Source organism: Bos indicus, chromosome 27 (genome assembly GCF_029378745.1).
Source record: "Bos indicus isolate NIAB-ARS_2022 breed Sahiwal x Tharparkar chromosome 27, NIAB-ARS_B.indTharparkar_mat_pri_1.0, whole genome shotgun sequence".
Taxonomy (NCBI): Eukaryota; Metazoa; Chordata; class Mammalia; order Artiodactyla; family Bovidae; genus Bos; species Bos indicus.
The window spans coordinates 11,697,085-11,715,865 of record NC_091786.1 but is presented as its reverse complement, the minus strand read 5'-3'; the positions used below and the strand labels follow the sequence as shown (position 1 = coordinate 11,715,865).

The 18,781-nt window shown below is 38.6% G+C and overlaps 1 protein-coding gene across 6 annotated transcripts in view; it reads right to left on the bottom strand.

Moving 5' to 3' along the window:
• The window catches only part of TENM3 (teneurin transmembrane protein 3), a 2,742,616-nt gene that overhangs the window by 2,100,556 nt on the left and 623,279 nt on the right, over positions 1-18,781 (bottom strand). The window lies entirely within an intron of this gene.

Sequence of the window (18,781 nt, the reverse complement as noted above, 5' to 3'; positions counted from 1 at the left end):
ACAGCTATTCTCCTGTCCTCCTACACCTATCCTCCTAGAAAGGGATAGAGTCCTTATATTTTTTTTGGCCATTTTTCCCATTTAGTTTCATGGTCCACTTCTGCCTAAATGACTGTCAAATATGAACTCTAGATTTTAACTCTTTTTCTACCAATAGGACTCTACACCTGTATGTATTACCATTGCTTTAAAGCTCAAATGTAACTTACTATCTCCCTCTCCCCTCAAACCAGATCTCTCTCCATATCATTGGCCATAAAATTGATTTTTAAGCTGTTTCATGGCAGGAAATGATACACATGCCTCTTTGATTCTCAAAATCTGGCAGAGTATACTATATATTGTAAAGTCAGTAAATAATCAGGATGAGTAAAATTTTATTTTAGGTGAGGACATCTCCAATAGTAGACTTATGAATTTCCGAAATCAGTCTTTTCACAAAGGTTTTTCACTTTGCAGCCAGGAAGTTTCTATCAACCAGGTTCCATATACCTCATGGTTGGGGATTTGATAAGCTGTTAGGTTCAGACTCAATGACTTATCTGACCATGAAATGACTGGAATCTTGTCCTCAACATTTTGCAGTCTCTGTATTTTTTTCTTTTCATCCTGAGTTTACATCCATGCAAACAGCATGGAAATATCACATTATACATATGCTGCTCACATATGTACTACACAAATGTGATTTAGTGAAAGGATATTTCTTTTAAGTGACAACCCGTTCAATATTTTAACATACTTAATCAAGTTGTCCCAAAGCCTTCTCTTCTTGCTAAACATGATCAGATCCTTGATACATTTAGATCTTTCTTTCTGTTTACCCTCCACTGCACGTTTTGTAATTTATGAACAATTCCTTGAAAACATAGATCCAGGAGAGTAACATAACCCAGGTGAATTCAGGACAACTAAGTACAGGGTACGATTCCTTCCTTAGTTTTATTTTAAGCCCCAATTGATGAAGCTAAATCATTCAGCAAAAGTTTAAAATTACTATATTATAATATAAATCTCAAGGAAAATGTCCATTACAAAATAAATTAAGGAAAAATTCTCTCCCAGAAAAAGGTTAGGTACTTTAGAATATTAGACTCGGCCTATGGTTAATAATGGAAGGAATTTTGCTTTGTATTGGGATTAAAACAATGCTTTCTGGAAAAAGAAAAAAGTTTTTTTTTTTTGTTTTTCTTATTTATCTCAGTATTACCAGATAATACAGTTGCTGCCTTTGACTTTTCCTGGTTTGTTTCCTTTTTGATTTTTAGATATGAAATGACACCACTATTCCTAAACAAAGATAACTGAAGTGCTACACAGGGTTATTAGAAATTGGAAAAGAAATGCCACCTTGCATATTGACCAGACAGCTCTTATTGAAGACTCTGATTCTCACTCTTCTTAGCAAGAAGGACTGATCCTTAGAAAAAAATGTAAGAGTCTGAATTTTCTATATAGGATGGATAATTCCAGTGCCTATGGCACTTTGGCATCATCACTTTTTTTTTTTTTTTTTTGCCTAGGATGGAAAGAAAATATAAAAACTGACAACATAAAAAGGGAATATTCCACTGAGAGCTCATTGTTAAATACCAGTACTGAATTTGCCAATTCAAATAGGAAGAAATTCTGAATAAAGCATGAATGTCCTTAGGATATTAAAATCCAGTTCTGTAGAGAAAAGGGAAAGTACTTTTAAAAACAACAACAAATAGTACAGATATCTGAAAGGAACCAATCCTTCTCTTCTCTTTAGTCAATCTCAAAATGATGATTAGATGAACAAAATTGCCTCATAAAATATTCACACAATACAATTTAGAGGCAGCTTAATGAGGTGCCTACAATTCTTGCTGGGAAAAGTGACTGGAGAAATCCCCTTAAATTACAAAGAGAGAGTTGAGACGGGGGTGAAGGTTACAGTTTTTCAAAGCAAACTTCTTCCTTCTTTTGACCTTCTCCTGAGCATTCCATAGAAATTCTAATTTTATACTAAAGCCACTCTCAGTTTTCTTTGCTTCTACTCACACTCTGCGACTCTGACACTCTTTTATAGGAACACAAATAACCAAACTGTTCTAACCCATTGCATATTCCACTTGCCCTTGTTAGTTGGGAATCTTAAACCTTGGCTCCCCAGACCATTTTCCTGAGCAGCAATTCCCAGAAATTGACAAGCTTTTTACATCATTACTTCAACTGCACAGCTCAGTTTAACAACCCTTTATGAAGAACCACGGAGAAGGAATCGGCAATCCACTCCAGTATTCTTGCCTGGAGAATCCCATAGATAGAGGAGCTTGGAGGGCTGCAGTACATGGGGTCGCAAAAGAGTTGGACAAGACTAAAGCGACTAAGCGACAATGAAGAACCAACACTGGACCAAGTGCTTGGCGAGTGCAAGGTGAAAAAACACAATTTTTGTACTTAAAGTGACTGAAGCTCATGTTGTAAACAAATAAAATGCTTTTATGAGTCATAAGTACTCTCCTCATCTCACTATTCTATATTTCAACAATAGGATCTAATTTCTCACGTGCCAGTTTTAGAGAAGGAGAGGAAGATGCTCATAAACGTGAAAAGCTTTGTGAGGGACCCTAGGAATCAGGAAGGAAAAGGGTAATTTTTTTAAGATTTTTTTTTAAATGTAGATCATTTTTAAAGTCCTTATTGAATTTATTTTCTGTTTTATGCTTGGTTTTTTGGCTGTAAGGTACATAAGATCTTAGCTCCCCAACTAGAGATTGTACCTGATCCCCTTGCACTGGAGGACCAAATCCCAGCCATCAAACCACCACGAAGTTTCAATGGAGGGAGACTTTAGAATGTGGATTTATACAGTTGTCTCTCTAAATCCATGGGAGATTGGTTCCAGAATCCCATGAGCACCAAAATGCATGGATGCTCAAGTTCTTTAAACAAAAGGATATTTTAGTGCATTTGTATCCACATCTGTAGATAGGGAGGGGCTCACTGTGGTTACAATGATAAATTTGTAATCTTGTTTTCATGAAATTTCTATACACATACCACAGAAAGACTTAGCACTTGACTCTCTTCTTTTACCATCTCCTAGATGGAGCTTTCTCTTTTCATAAAATATAAATTCCATATTAAAAGGTCCCCATTAATATCTCTTACCAAATTTCTCAACTGTCCCCAAACATAGTCTTTTTTTATTAGGTCAGACCAATTTATTTATTTCCTTTGACTCTAACCTCCTAGCAGATATTACTGTTTTCATTCCTGTTTGAAAATTCCAACCCTCCTTGTATAATCTCCCTCTCCCCACTCAAACACCCAGTAATTTGTGGCCCACTTACAGCTTTGCTTTTTAACATCTTTCTGATGACTCCAACAACCATGTCTTTTAGGGGGCTTTTATCTACCTATTCAATTTATAACAATAATCATACAAACATATATGAGCAACTGATTATATGACCAGTCATGTCATATATATATAGAAGGGGGAAAGGTAGAAGCAGTGACAGATTGTATTTTCTTGGGCTCCAAAATCACTGCAGATGGTAACTGCAGCCATGAAATTAAAAGACATTTACTCCTTGGAAGGAAAGCTATGACAAACCTAGACAACATATTAAAAAGCAGAGACCTTTGCTGAAAAAGGTCTGTATAGTCAAAGCTATGGTTTTTCCAGTAGTTATGTATGGACATGAGAGACGGACCATAAAGAAAGCTGAGCACTGAAGAATTGATGCTTTCAAACTGTGATTCTGGCGAAGATTCTTGAAAGTTCTTCGGACTGCAAGGAGATCAAACCAGTCAATCCTAAGGGAAACCAACCCTGAATATTCATTGGAAGGACTGATGCTGAAGTTGAAGCTCCAGTATTTTGCCCAGCTGATGCGAAGAGCTGATTCATTGGAAAAGACCCTGATGCTGGGAAAGACTGAAGGCAAAAAGAGAAGAGGGTGGCAGGGGGTGAGATGTTGGATGGCATCACCAATTCAATGAAAATAAATCTGAGCAAACTCTAAGAGACAGTGAAGGACAGGGAAGCCTGGCGTGCTGCAGTTCATGGGGTCACAAAGAGTTGGACATGACAGTGAATGAACAACAGTAATATGTGGAAATGATAATAGCAATATTTTATTGCATTTAAAAGAGCCAGACATAAATTAGTGACTGAACAATAACAAAGAGTGTCTGTCCCAAACACCTTCTGTATTTAAGTGTAAGGCTAAATGAAAATTAAAAATAAAAGGCTTAATTCTACCAGTGGAAAGTAAGGGGAAAAGCTCCCTCCCTCTTCATTTTTATAGAAAATTTACCTTAGAAAACTTATTATTTTAAGATTTTTTTCTCCTTGGTTGAGATGCATGTAATTTATTTTTTTAATCTAAATAAGCCTTATTCCAGCTTTGGGAGCCAGGGGTATCTTTTTCAAGGACTTGGGAACCATCTCTTTGAAATGAATTCATCAAGAAAGATCACGCTGTCTCCCCGTCTTCCTGGAAGGGTAGGAGCCTAGCTTCAGAAGGCACCCTCTTCCAAACTGTGAAGCTATCCTGTGTTATAAAAATATGGAAAGTTTATTTTTCCTTCAGAGAAAACCAATGAAACAAGACACACAGTAATGCCATGACCAGATGAATGTGGGTTGAATGATGTCTGAGCAACAGTACCATCATCACATCCTCCTATTTAGGGATTACTGTCAGGATTGAGGAAGTGTGTTATGAGTTGTATCTGCTTGGCTGTAGAGGAGGGGGGGTGTTATTTCTGTCTTTGTAATCTCTTTAGTAGATTGCCTGAGGTATGCGCTCTGGTATAATGCTTGTCTGATAACAATAAATTTTCTTTCTCTTCTACATTTGTGGAGAGGCTTTTTCTTTTTTTTTTTTCACGAATTGAATTTTTTTTAATTGCATTTCCTAACAGGAGATTGTATTATGATTATGCCCATTTGACAGATGGGAAAATTGATCATAGAGATAGATGTACTGCTGGTAAGTGACAGAGCAGGAAATGAATCAGATGGTCTGGAGGCCACCATCTTACCCCTCTGCTCTCTTATGCCCTATCCTGTGGTCTCTCTCTGTTTCATGAGGGAGTAATCATAGTTTATCCTCACCCTTTTAACCCCAAAATGATGGTACACTGTTGCACAGAATGAATAATTGATGAGTAATAATTTATTTCACATAATCAATCTAGTGGGATTTACAGTAAGAAGGCACTTCTTTTCTTTCTTTAAAATATTTGTAGGAGGTTGGGGGAAGAGTGATTGTGGTTTTGGACTATGAATTTTAAATCATAATAACTGTGCTCAAAGACATCTTTATTAATCAGAATAGGAACAATTACACTCAACACATTTTTGCCAAAGAAAAATAAGTTTGTTTATTCCTGTAGCATAAAAATGTATGCTTTAGGATTAGATGGACTCTTGGAAAGCATTTTCTGCCTCTTGCTGCTTGTGGAAGTGTTTTCCCTGCAAAAAGTTTCTGAGACACTTGAAGAAGTAGTAGTCGGTTAGCAAGGGGTCAGGTGAACACGGTCAATGAGGCAAAACTCGGTGGCATAATTCATTCATCTTCTGAAGCACTGGTTGTGCAACATGCGGCTGGGTGCTGTCATGGAGCATTGGGCCCATTCTGTTGACCAACGCCTGCTGCAGTGCTTGCAGTTTTCGGTTCATTTCATCAACTTGTGGAGTATACTTCTCAGATGTAATTGTTTCACTCGGATTCAGAAAATTTTAGTGACCTTTTGTTGGTGCAAGTATGGCTTTGGGACGTGCGTTGGAGCTTCTTATCACTTTATCCACTGAGCTGGTCATCACCTGTTGTGGCATAAAATCCACTTTTCATCACATGTCACAGTCCAATTGAGAAATGGTTCATTGTTGCACAGAATAAGAGAAGACAACACCTCCAAATGATGATTTTTTTTTTTTTTTTTTGATTTGTGGTTAGCTCCTGAGATACCCACTTACCGAGTTTTTTCACCTTTACCATTTTTCAAATGCTGAACAACTGTAGAATGGTGAATGTTGAGTTCTTCGGCAACTTCTCATATAGTTGGAAGAGGATCAGCTTTGATGCTGGCTTTCAATTCGTTGTTGTAAACTTCCAATGACTGCCCACTATGCTCCTCCCCTTCAAGACGGGGATCAGCTTTGATGCTGGCTTTCAGTTGGTTGTTGTAAACTTTCAATGACCGGCCACTATGCTCCTCCCCTTCAAGACTTTCATCAACTTTGCAAAACTTCCTGAACCACTACTACACTGTAGGTTCATTAGCAGTTCCTGGGCCAAATGCATTGTGGATGTTGCGAGTTACCACTGTTGCTTTATGACCCATTTTCAACTTGAATAAGAAAATCACTCAAATTTACTTTTTGTATAATATCATTTCCATAATCTAAATACATATAAAACAAACAACTAAAAGTCACTAGCAAAAAAAAAAAAAAAAAACCCATAAACTTCGAATTGTGCTTTAACGTGATGAATAATATAACCATATCTAAGAATGTACTCTAGTATCAAATGATAAATGGCAACAATGCAAAAACTGCAATTACTTTTGCACCAACCTGATAGAAGTCTACTTTTGTTTCTCCATTTCTCAAAGAGAGTTTCTGCTCATTCCGTTTAGAAACTTTACATACATTGCTTTTTGTGCCAAAGTTAAAGTAAAACAGCTGTGTTTATTCAGTGCCTATTCAAATCAAGTTGAAGAGAAACTTCTCCTATAAAGACACAATAAATATGTCAAATATAAATTCAAAGAAAAGTGAAAGACGCTTTTCATTCTCACAGTATCTGAGAATTCTTGTCAATGAGATATTTTCCACCCGTTGTTTGTGTCATCTTTCTGCTCATTGAACTTGTGGGTTGTTTCATTAGCGCATGCTAAATTATAGCACAGAAGTTAAAATATAGGCTCTGAAGCAAAAAAGATCTTGGTTCCAGGTCCAGCTTATTTCTTAACAACTCTGATTTAGGGAGAGTTCTCTAACTTCATTTTTTTTTTTACTTTTCATATGAGTGGCATTGCCAGACTCAACAAAAGAGAAAAAAGTGTAACCTTAACTTTAGGCTATGCCCAGTTGAAAGATACATGTGAAGCGAAGCCCAGGAGCCTAGTAACTACAAATAAACACAGCTATTCAAATCATTACCAAACTATCTGAACATCCTCTCACTGTCTAAGCCAAGTTCCCTCCAAACTTTCCTCCATTTGTAACTTGAGCAACTTGAGGTCCATTTTTAACAGAGAAGTTTATGAAATTACCTTTGTAATCACAAAAAAGTCCCTAAAGCTTGAGAGTTACAAAACGCATTGTTTTAATCTTCGAATAAATTCATGTTTATGAATCTAAGTAATAGGTCTTTAAAGCCCGTGCTAACCTTAGACATGAGTCCCTTGGACCGCAAGGAGATCCAACCAGTCCATTCTGAAGGAGATCAGCCCTGGGATTTCTTTGGAAGGAATGATGCTAAAGCTGAAACTCCAGTACTTTGGCCACCTCATGCAAAGAGTTGACTCATTGGAAAAGACTGTGATGCTGGGAGGGATTGGGGGCAGGAGGAGAAGGGGACGACAGAGGATGAGACGGCTGGATGGCATCACTGACTCGATGGACGTGAGTCTGAATGAACTCCCGGAGTTGGTGATGGACAGGGAGGCCTGGCGTGCTGCGATTCATGGGGTCACAAAGAGTCGGACACGACTGAGCGACTGAACTGAACTGAACCTTAGACAAATATGAAAAAATTTAAAAGATAAAGAAATGGTGATAAGCCATTCCTATCTTTCTGTTGATGTTTTCAGCTGTGTTTGAAAAGTACACTTTGCTTAACAAACGCTTCACATTTGCTACTTGAACTAGACCCGCATGGTGCTTTCCATGGCATTTTCCATCTGAGCGGTGTTACTTGAAATTTTCAGGCTCAATTATGGTGAATAAAGAATGAACAATTTTCCCTTATTTTCCAGGGGATATTTTGTTTCCCAATCTGCAATAGCAAAGTAAAAGCAAATGTGGAACAGGAACATTTCAGTGATGATAGACCTACTTACCTGCCAAAAGGAATTATTTCACAAAACCTAAAGTTTTCTTTTTTTCAGCTTATTTACCTCAAATTATTTTCACCTCAGTTTGTATCCTTAATTATTTGCTTATATGAATGGCCTTTCTGCCCGTAAAAGATACAGACCTCCTCTTGGGTTGTATTTAAGCAGAAATACCTGGCAGTTCCAACCACTAGGCTGCAAAGAAGGGAAGGGAGTCACGTTTCTGGGCATAAACACATGCTTTTCCCCAGGCTGAAGCTGTCCATCCATGGGGAGCAAAGAGGCAGATAATTAACATACCCTTGGCCCTCAAGAGAAGTTCATTAGCTTGACCACTCAGGCTGTCACCCAAAACACCAATTTCTCTAGCAGCATCTTTATCAAAGAGCCATGTTATTTAAGACAATTATGATGTGGATGCTGTCATGATAAGGTGGACTTCTCTAAAGAACAATATCCATGAGTTTTTGTTTTCCTCTTAAGTCAGTTGTAGCATACTAATTTTAAGTTCAAAATCTTATAGTCTGGACTTTCTTTTGGTTTGACAGGTATTCATGAAGTGGCTCAGATGGTAAAGAATCCACCTGGAATGCAGGAGACCCAGGTTCAATCCCTGGGTCAGGAAGATCTCCTGGAGAAGGGAATGGCTACCCACTCTAGTATTCTTGCCTGGAGAATTCCATGGATGGAGGAGTCTGGTGAGCTACAGTCACGGGCTGGACATGACTGAGTGACTAATACTTCAAGATTGTTAACTATTTTATTCCCTCTGCTGCTGCTGCTGCTAAGTCGCTTCAGTCGTGTCCGACTCTGTGTGACCCCATAGAGGGCAGCCCATCAGGCTCCCCCGTCTCTGGGATTCTCCAGGCAAGAACACTGGAGTGGGTTGCCATTTCCTTCTCCAATGCATGAAAGTGAAAAGTGAAAGTGAAGTCGCTCAGTCGTGTCTGATTCTTAGCGACCTCATGGACTGCAGCCTACCAGGCTCTTCCATCCATGGGATTTTCCAGGCAAGAGTACTGGAGTGGGGTGCCATTGCCTTCTCCGATTTATTCCCTCTACTAACAACAAATTTTCATTTTTTAGTGGATGAAAATGAAAGTAATAAAATATCTAAGAATAAATAATCTACCTATTTTTCTATTTCCCCATTTCTGTCTGATCATTTATCTCTTTTGAGGCATATATTATTTTTCTCAAGACCATAACATTTGTGAAAGAAGACAGAAGTACCTAAATGTGGGGAGGTTTTCTCCAAGTCTGAGGAAATTAAGATTCTCTGGTGGACTGTGTCCTTGATTCTTCAGACATAGAAACTATCTTCCATGATTTCATGATCTACATTAAAAATGCAAAATACTCAATGTCTCCTTAGTAATCCATTATATGTTGATCTTCATGGATTCATTTAATTGCTCTTTGAACTGATTGACACAATCTCACACAAGGGTTCAATCCTTCCTACACACAACATTTGAGGGATCTTACTTGAAGGCTTGTCTCAACCTACCTCATGCACAATCCTTCACAGGTTTCTACTGCTGCTAAGATAAAATACTTCTTTGTTATGCCTTTCATATTAGTTCACCAAACGAAAATATCAGTGGACAATGAAGTCAGCACATTGGCATTAAGCTCTGGGATTATTCTAATTGTGTATGTTTCAGCCACCAATAACTCTGGGGTCACTGGAGTTTTCCTCTGAAAAGAAGGTGATCAGAAGCAAAGATCACAAAAGCCTTTCTTCTGTCACATTCTACACTCTGAGCCACCGATTTCTAGGGCAAACTGGGCCTCCTTACTATTTACTGTGTAGTCACTTCGGGCTTCCCTGGTGGCTTAGTGGGTTGAGAATCCACCTGCAAAACAGGAGACATAGGAGACTCGGGTTTGATCCCTGGATTGGAAAGATACCCTTTGGAAGAGGGCATGGCAAACCACTCCGTTATTCTTGCCTGGAGAATTCCATGAACAGAGGTGCCTGGCGGGCTCTGGTCCCTAGTGTCATAAAGAGTCAGACATTACTGAAGTGACTGAGCACAAACACGCTTAGTCACTCCACCTAAAGTTATCCAGTCACGCAACCCTAGTTACCTCTCCTCTACTTACTCATGGCCCATCCGCGCCTGAGTCGCTACCTCAAACCCCCTCCAGAAGACCATGCCTCACATCTCCAAAACAAATAGTTCACTGTTTTGAATCCCCATCTATTTCTTATGGCACTTGACCTACTTGCTTGTTGAATCACAACCCCCTTTGAATCTTCTTATCTGTCTCCCTAAATTTTGAGCTTCTTGAGAAAAGGAATCATTCTTTACTTCTATCTGTGTAAATTTCATATGTTACAGATAAGACATACTTTGAATTTAAAAACGTAAGATTTTAACTATGAAAATATTTTAAGGGCATTATTATAAAAATTGTGAAAATATTCTAGAAAATTCAATATACCAAAATACAACTTTCAGTTACAGTGGGATCTTTTCCTGTTTTTCTCTTTCTCTTTTTAGAAGAGATCCCTCAAATTCAACAAGTTCTACCTCAAGTTTAACTCTTTTAATTTTCTCAGACCAAGTCATATCAAAGTTATTATTCATCCAATTTCAATGGGTATTGGCATTTTAATTACTGTACATGGTTACAAATACTGTCTCATTTAATTTTGGTTATTCCCAATTAAACAATATTTAAAAATAGCTACCCAGTCTAGATCTAATTTTATTACAAAGAGTATATACTCTGTCCTATGTGACTTCATTCTTGGTTGGAGCTTGTATATTAGACACATCTGCTCCAGGAGAGTAATAGGGTGCTTATGTCTGCAGGGCGTTCCTTATCTTCTCATCTCAAAAAGTCTTCCCTCTCCTTTTCAAAGCCTCGCTTGTCACAGTGCATTTTTAAAGATGGTTGAAAGACAAATAATTTGCCTAAGACACTTTCCAACTCTTAAAAGCAACACCACATTGTTAATTAGAGTAAAAGGCGACATATATTTTGCCAATTTCTCAAAACACAATCCTAAATGTAACCAGAACTTGGTGAATTTGAAATTTTCTCTGTTCTGTTACTTAAAAAAAAAAAAAAGTTGTTTGTTTTTTAAAGCTCAAAGGATACTTGGAATAAGATTTATGCTTCTCTTATTTAAGAACTTCAGAGGGTCAAACCTATTTCCTGAAATTGGAGAGGCAAAACAAATGACTTCAGTTTTCAACTGCATGCGAGTGCTCAAGATTTAGCTCTTAGCACTTCCCTGTTAACTCAGACCACCTTTGTCTCTCCTGTTGTCTACTTCGCCAACTAGTACAAAAGCCATATTCCCAACTGAAGCAAACCCGAAGCACATAGGAAATGCTGTCAAACAAACTCTTTCCATATCAAGGAAAAGAAGAGGTCTCATTGTGAATTTGCGTTTCTCTGGTTTTCGCCCAAAGTATAATGATTGAAAATGTTCTTATAGGATAAAGTAACATGATTCATAATAAGAGCATGTTCACACAGCAAAAGCATGCTGAAAGGCATATGCTCATATGTTGGGCTGGATGACAGCCACCACCGTGGTGGCTGTGGGCGTCTCTCTTTTTGGCCACATACTTTACACACCCAGTACATGGACCGTTCCCAGCACAACACGCACACCCTGTTGTGTCTTACTGCTTAATTATGGCTCATATTCCTAGCATATGCTTCATACTGTCAACAAAAGAAAAAAGCCTACTTCAATTTGGACCAAATTTAGTGTCTTTAAAATATTCAAATATGCTGTTTTACAATAACATATGGCCATGAACAATGTTTTTCTTTTTTTTTCCCCTAACAGTATCTCTCTTTAAAGATAAATCATGTATTCTAAGACTAAATTAAATAGGTCCTGCTGTTAGAGAAAAATGTTTTTGTGCTTCTGCTTGGCTTTCTATATCTGTGTTTATTAAATCTTTAAAAACTTTAAATAACTCTATGATAAAATTCAGGAATATGAAAATTTTATGTTTATATTATAATGGATTTTAGTATATTAAGAAGCAACATTCAGCCAAACGACTCTATCAGCTAGAATAATAGAACTGGGCTTTTAGGTGGCATTGTATCCTGCCAAATTGATTTATCAAACAAAATTCTTAGATTTGTGCTCACTTCTTAAATCCTGTCTAATTTCCTTTCTTATCCTAGCAGTGGACTAAGGTTTGTGGTTGTTGTTTAGTTGAAAATTATGTTCAACTCTTTTGCAACCCCATGGACTGAGGCCCACTAGGCTCCTCTGTCCATGAGATTTTCCAGGCAAGAATATTGGAGTGAGTTGCCATTTCCTTCTCCAGAGAACAAAGGTTGGTCATAGACATATGGCCCTCTGAGTATGAGGGAAGGAAAGACATCTTTCTAACACTTCGTAAAATTGACAAAATTGTAGATTTATATTTCATTGTCAATTTTTTAATGTTCTTCCACAACAATGACCTCCCATCAATCTTACAACAAACTTGAGAGGTAAGCTGATCCAGAATTATCACATGTCACAGTTCTGTTCTCACTATTTCTATGCCTACATGTTTCTAGTTGACACTTTCCTGAAACACACCATCTAAATTAGATCTATCTTTTTTTTTTTTCTTTCTCTCTCAGAGCAGTGAGTTTATTTCCTTCAGGGCAGCAGCGGCAACTTGTAATGATCTTATTTAAATATTCATATGCTTATTTATTTGACAGTTCCCTCACCAGAATATAAGATCTGTGAGGCCACTATGTCCTCAGAGCAGTCACTGGCTGCGATAAATGAATGAATGCAACTAAGGAAGTTTCCTGTTATGTCTAAGGTCATACAATGGACTCATCTCAAAATAATAATTGGAAGAAACAACAGTGGGGACCCGGGCTGGCCCACTCTTTTGCCATGACTTTCACGCACAATTACCTTGAGGACAACTAAGAATTTTCCCGTGGCCCTTCATAGTCTGTGATCATACTAAAGACCTACTACAGGAAAATTAGCCTAAGCGGAGTAAACGTTGGCCAAAAGAAGGAATAGGTCATAAAAATCGCCAATTTCAAACATATAAGTGTTTGGAATGGACACATCATTTTTGTTTCAGAATTATTCCTTTGTGTTTAAATTGTGCTGCCACCTCGGATTATAGTAAGCAGAAAACAAGAGTTGGAAACTACTGTGAGAAGTCATTGTAGCCTTTTCCTCCCCTATTATTAGCACCCTGCTGTGCTGGAAAAGAACAAATTGGAAATCAACACACATACTAGTCTATCTTTCTGCATATTTAAATATGAATTCCATCTCTATGCTTTAGAATACATCATATACTATTAATGAAAAAAATACCCATTGCAGCAATTATGCCCTAAAGAATATCCTAGGGACTGAAGGAACAAAAACAGCATTTGGAGCAAACATCTTACTTTTATAGATTATCTTACTTAGATAGGAGAAGAACACTCTTGGAAGGCTTAATACAATTTGTTTTAAAAATGCTAAAATAATAGCTTGCTAAGATATGAAACATTATGTACTTGTTTCTTTTTAATGTTCTATTTTATTTCAAATAAGATAATTTGCAATATTAATTATACAGATGGTAATTATTATTCTGCATAAATATTGAAAGATTATATAAATTGGCATTTTAATAGGATTATCTTATAAATAAAAGACATCTAATCAAATGGCTCTTTTTGATATATACTGACCTTTATTATTAAAAACTAAGTTATATAATTAGTCTAGCTTCATCAAGAAAACAAGTATTATAATAAAAATACAACGAAACTTTTCTTTAATAATAAACAAAATGCATCTCCTCTTTAAATAATTTTTTCTCAGTTTTCACAGACTATAGTTACAGTATATAGATGCCTCCCATCTCTAAAAATACTACTTTTCCACTGAACCCAAATCACTGTTTATCCATCTGCCCCCCTTCACCTTTCACCCCCAAATACCCACAATCTGATGTCACGTGGGTGACCCTGTGAGAGGCAAGTGGAGAATAGACTCAAAGACAAAGTGGGCATAATGAGAACCATTGAAAGTCTCATGTTCATTTGTCACAAAAAGTCAAGTGTAAGTACTGAAACCAAGTAGTGGTAAACTTGAAGTACTGTTGTTCAGTTGCTCAGTCATGTCCGACTCTGTGACCCCATGGACTGCAACACTCCAGGCTTCCCTGTCCCTTACCATCTCCCAGAGTTTGCTCAAACTCATGTCCACTGAGTCGATGATGCCATCTAACCATCTAATTCTCTGTAGCCCCCTTCTCCTGAGGACAATACAATATGGGCTTGAATGGCTGGAAAATCACACATTCAGAATCCTGGAACTCGGTCTGCTTGGCTAATAATTGTCCATTCCTCAAATACTGAAGCACAGGGTAAGCAATAGGTGGCATCATGAAGATGTTTACAAAAAATCTATTACCAGTGGACACTTGCTGAGCCTGCTGCTGGAACTAACAGAGCTCTTTTTCTCATTGTCCCATTCCTTTCTACTTGGTAGGGAAGGGAAAGATTTATAAGGACGTTTCTCAGAGTTTAAGGAAAAACGGCACTTGAGCTAATTGATTTATGGAAACCCGCCACTGTCACTTAGACACTAGCATATGGTGAGGGAAATAAACCTCAAACATGCAAACGTCACTCTGGAGAATGTATTCAGGATATGTCTCTGCCTTGAATGGCAGGGGAAGTAGGGAACATCGGGTAACTGTTGTTTAAAACAGAAGTTCCTCTATTTTACTATATATTCACGTGAAAAGAAACCTCTACACTCTCTTGATGAAATGCATACAGTTAATCTTACAGGTTAACTGGCACTCTTGCTGGGGTAAGCCGACCTGCGATCCAAACTGCCTTCTTACCTCCATCGCCTACTTTCGTGATTACTGAGTACAATACGCCTACAGTGAGATGCTACCTTTCATCTGAGAACAACAGAAAACACTTCTGAAGAAATGTATTAATGGCTTTTCCACACAGGGATTAGAAGAGCAAAGGCCTGAGATACTGCCTAACTCTTCTAGGCACGCCATCTCTTGTGACCCTTATTTGACTGGGGAAAGGCAGCTGTTGGTTACACAAATGCTTTTGTGTGATGTTTAAAGCACAGATAATACAACCTGAATATGTGCAGCAAACAATACAAGACTTTAGCTTCCCTCTTAAAAGCATGGATATAAAATGCTAAAAATAAGGATGCGCAGACCTCCCACAAACCACTCATTTGGTCTTTTTTATGTGCGTAAAGGAAAACAGAGCTGGACTCGAGCAGCATCGGCAGAGCTTTGCACAGCAGGTTGCAGGGCCTGCCTTTCTGCCCCTTTCTGTTCACACAGCCCCTCCCTGGGTAAAGACCTTTACTCCTGCCCTCTCCTTTGTAGGTTCCCCTTCCAAAAGCAAGTTACACTCTGCCCCCTTTTACCCCGAGAAAAGGCCAACTTATGACCTTCATCACATCCTTTTTTGGGTTGTGATGCTGATCAGAATTTCATACTAAGTATTTCCCCCTTTTTTCCCCATTGAAAAGCAGACATAGAGCTGAGAGGTCCAGTGTGAAGAAGATAAAGAGCTTGAGTTCCAGGGTTAGGCTGGGTTTGATATATACTTTAGCAGATACACGATTTTGGATAAGTTATCTGTTCAGGTAGTTTTAGCAACTATTACTATTGTTTTTGAATATAATTTTCCAGGCAAAGTGCACAGCTTCTGCTTGACACATTTTAAGTGGTAAGTGTCAGCTTTTTATTGATAAGAATAGTTCCTTAAAGTGTTTCCAACTGGGAGCTAACGCTGTCCCTTACTCATTCTATATATTTGATATATTTTTCCCCCCAGAATCTAGATTTCCTTTTGAATGTAACTAGATAGAACACAGAATGGAGAGAGACTGAATTAACTATAAGGTACTTCCAACCTTAATTGTTTTAGAAAGTCTCAAAATCTAAGTCAGGAGGAAGATTACCTTCACCCCCCACAGAGGACATAGAGCTTTTTCTTTTCTCAAGGCTAATTATTTTTTCATCAATATGACACTTTCAGAAACAAGTGCTCTTTAGGCAACACAGTACACTTGTTATAATCAAGTGTTCAAAAACGTGCAAGAGAAACATGAGAAAGAAGTTACCCAAGTAGGGGATTCTTTCCTAGAGAAGGTGAAGTTTGAGCTCAGTTTTGGGTAAAAGAATGTGAGCATGCAGATGGGGCAGAGACTGAAGAAGAAGGTTAATAATAGAAGACACTGCCAGCTCTGAATAAATCACTGTGTGTATGGAGGAGGTTACATGACAGGAGTGCAAAAGTAGACAGGGGCTAGGTCATAGCACACTTATTTTGTGCCCAGAGTTCACTCACTACAGGAAGTCCCCAGTTCTTGGATTTTCTCAACTGCACTATCTCCCTGTCTCCTCTGACAATGGCTTTAGAAATTATTATTTTTATTCCTCACTCTACTTTGCCTCTCCCTCACATGTCCACCATATAAAATGATCCACTAAGTAGACAGGCAGTGTGTTGTCTCAGAAGGATGTTGCAATAATGGAGAGCTTGACTGCCATGGCCAACCAAATGTATGAATGAGGTCAAGGTGCTTAAACTTTCTATGCATTTATTTCTACTAGTATACAGTGGGGATAGTTACAGTACCTCCCTCACGGGGTTACTACGAGGAATAAATGACCTAACCATGGCTCATGGCAAATATAGAGCTATTTCGTGAATTAAACAAATAATAATAAAATTATACTTCTTTCTAGGACCCGGTTAAGAAAACTGCAATGAATTATACCAAGATGAACCCGAACCTGCTATCTCTAATTTCTTCTGAATTGATGTCAAAATCATTTAATATCTGCCCTGTATACATCACGCATGCAGAGCAGAATATTATAAATGATCTATCCATGAGAGCGCCTAGTTAAACTTATCCTACCAATTATGCTTTAAAAATTTCTGGCTCTTTCATCTCACCATTCAGTCAACGACTCTGTTGAAAGCCTACTAGACGCACTGGCCTTCATGGGTATGGGTAACAAGCGGCAAAGACAACAGTCCTTGCCATCAAGGGGTTGATTCTAATCAAACTGCCCCTTCATCTCTTCTTATACTCACACTATATTGATAATGCAATGCTAAGTCAAAGGGCTTTGGTGATAGTTATTATTATACTCGTATTACACAGAGCAGGAAACTAAACTGTATAAAAAAATGACTCTCCTCAACCAATCTACCTAGATGTTGTGGGTGAAGTGTAGAGGCGCTGGCAGCAGGGCTCCCCCTGACAGTGGACACTTCCCAGGGACAGTGCTGCTGGCGGTGAGAGCCCTGGGTATGGAAGGCACTGGAGATGACTGATGCCAACTGAGAAACTGCAATGACATATAATTCATCTTCAGTCGATGCGTGTTTACTGAAGAACCCAAACAGGCGCTGCACTGCATTGATTACTGCTTCACTAAAACAGTGGGACACCAGCATTTATGAACACAGGCTATATTCAGTATTAATTGATAGATAATTACATGGTACCTCATGCATTACTCACCGCAGCATTATGAGGTTGAAATTATTACCCCTGCTTTCCCTGGGAGGTTCAGTCACTTGCCCAAGACCTTATAGCTGGGTGGCCCACTTGAGCAACACAACATTTCATCAAAATAATTACTTCCTAACCTGTACCCACAGCAGTATTAAGTAAGTAAAAATAAGCAGTCTCCATGATGCAAAAAAACTCAGGCTACAGAAATAGTGAAACATGACTGCTTTACAAGTTATCCAGTGTAAATTACATTAATTGAATCTATTTCGCGGACCCGCACGCTTAGTACGGCTGCCGCCAGTCGCTGGCGGCAGGGGGCAGGGTTCCATCGTTAGCGCTATCGTGTCACGCGCGGGAATTCACAACCTGTTCAAGGATCTGGTCTCTTTAAAGATGATATCAGGTAGTAACAAACGGCAGTCACAGTAGCCTAACAGACTGGCTCATCTGGACTCTGAGATCTCAACATGCTTCTTTTTTTTCCCCCCATCCTAATCATGTTGACATTTGTTTCCGAGATTACAGAAAGAGAAATGGAAAACAGCATCTGAACCAGGAAAGGAACCTCGAAACAGCTGCTAGCCGCCCAGCAGCTGTCGTACAAGGATCCGAGAGCACGGTTCGCCTCTCCCCCACCACCAGATGCCATTCCTTTAAATAGCAAGTGATAGGGGAGATGCTGAGGCAACAACGAGTATCTTCGTGGTTGGGCAAACGTCATCACTGCTCACAGGGCTCGCATCTCAGAGAAACGGGGTGAAATTATACCAAGCATCCTGACATACGCTTCACTGTGGATCTCTCCCCATTTTTGTGCAAAGGCTGACAGCTACCTCTGGAAAACAGGGGGCAAGGAGGTAGATGCTAATCTGATTTATATCCTAAAAGGAGAGGCATCTGTTACTCTTTCATTCAACCTGCACTGAAGCAGCTAGTGGTGTAACAAAGCCAAGCACAGGAAACTAGTTTGGCTTTGTGTGCGGTTACTAATTCGGCAGACTGCAAATTTTCCATAAAGACTTATTTACATCTCACTAACCACTAGGTTCACACCTGGGGTGGGCAACACCTGGCAGTGTGCTTAATGAGTTCACCACTGTTTCCAAAGAAAATGCTGACATTAATAATTGTAATGTTACATTTATTGCGAGAAAAGTACAAACATAAATGCGGTGGATTAGTAAAGGTCACTGCAATCTAACT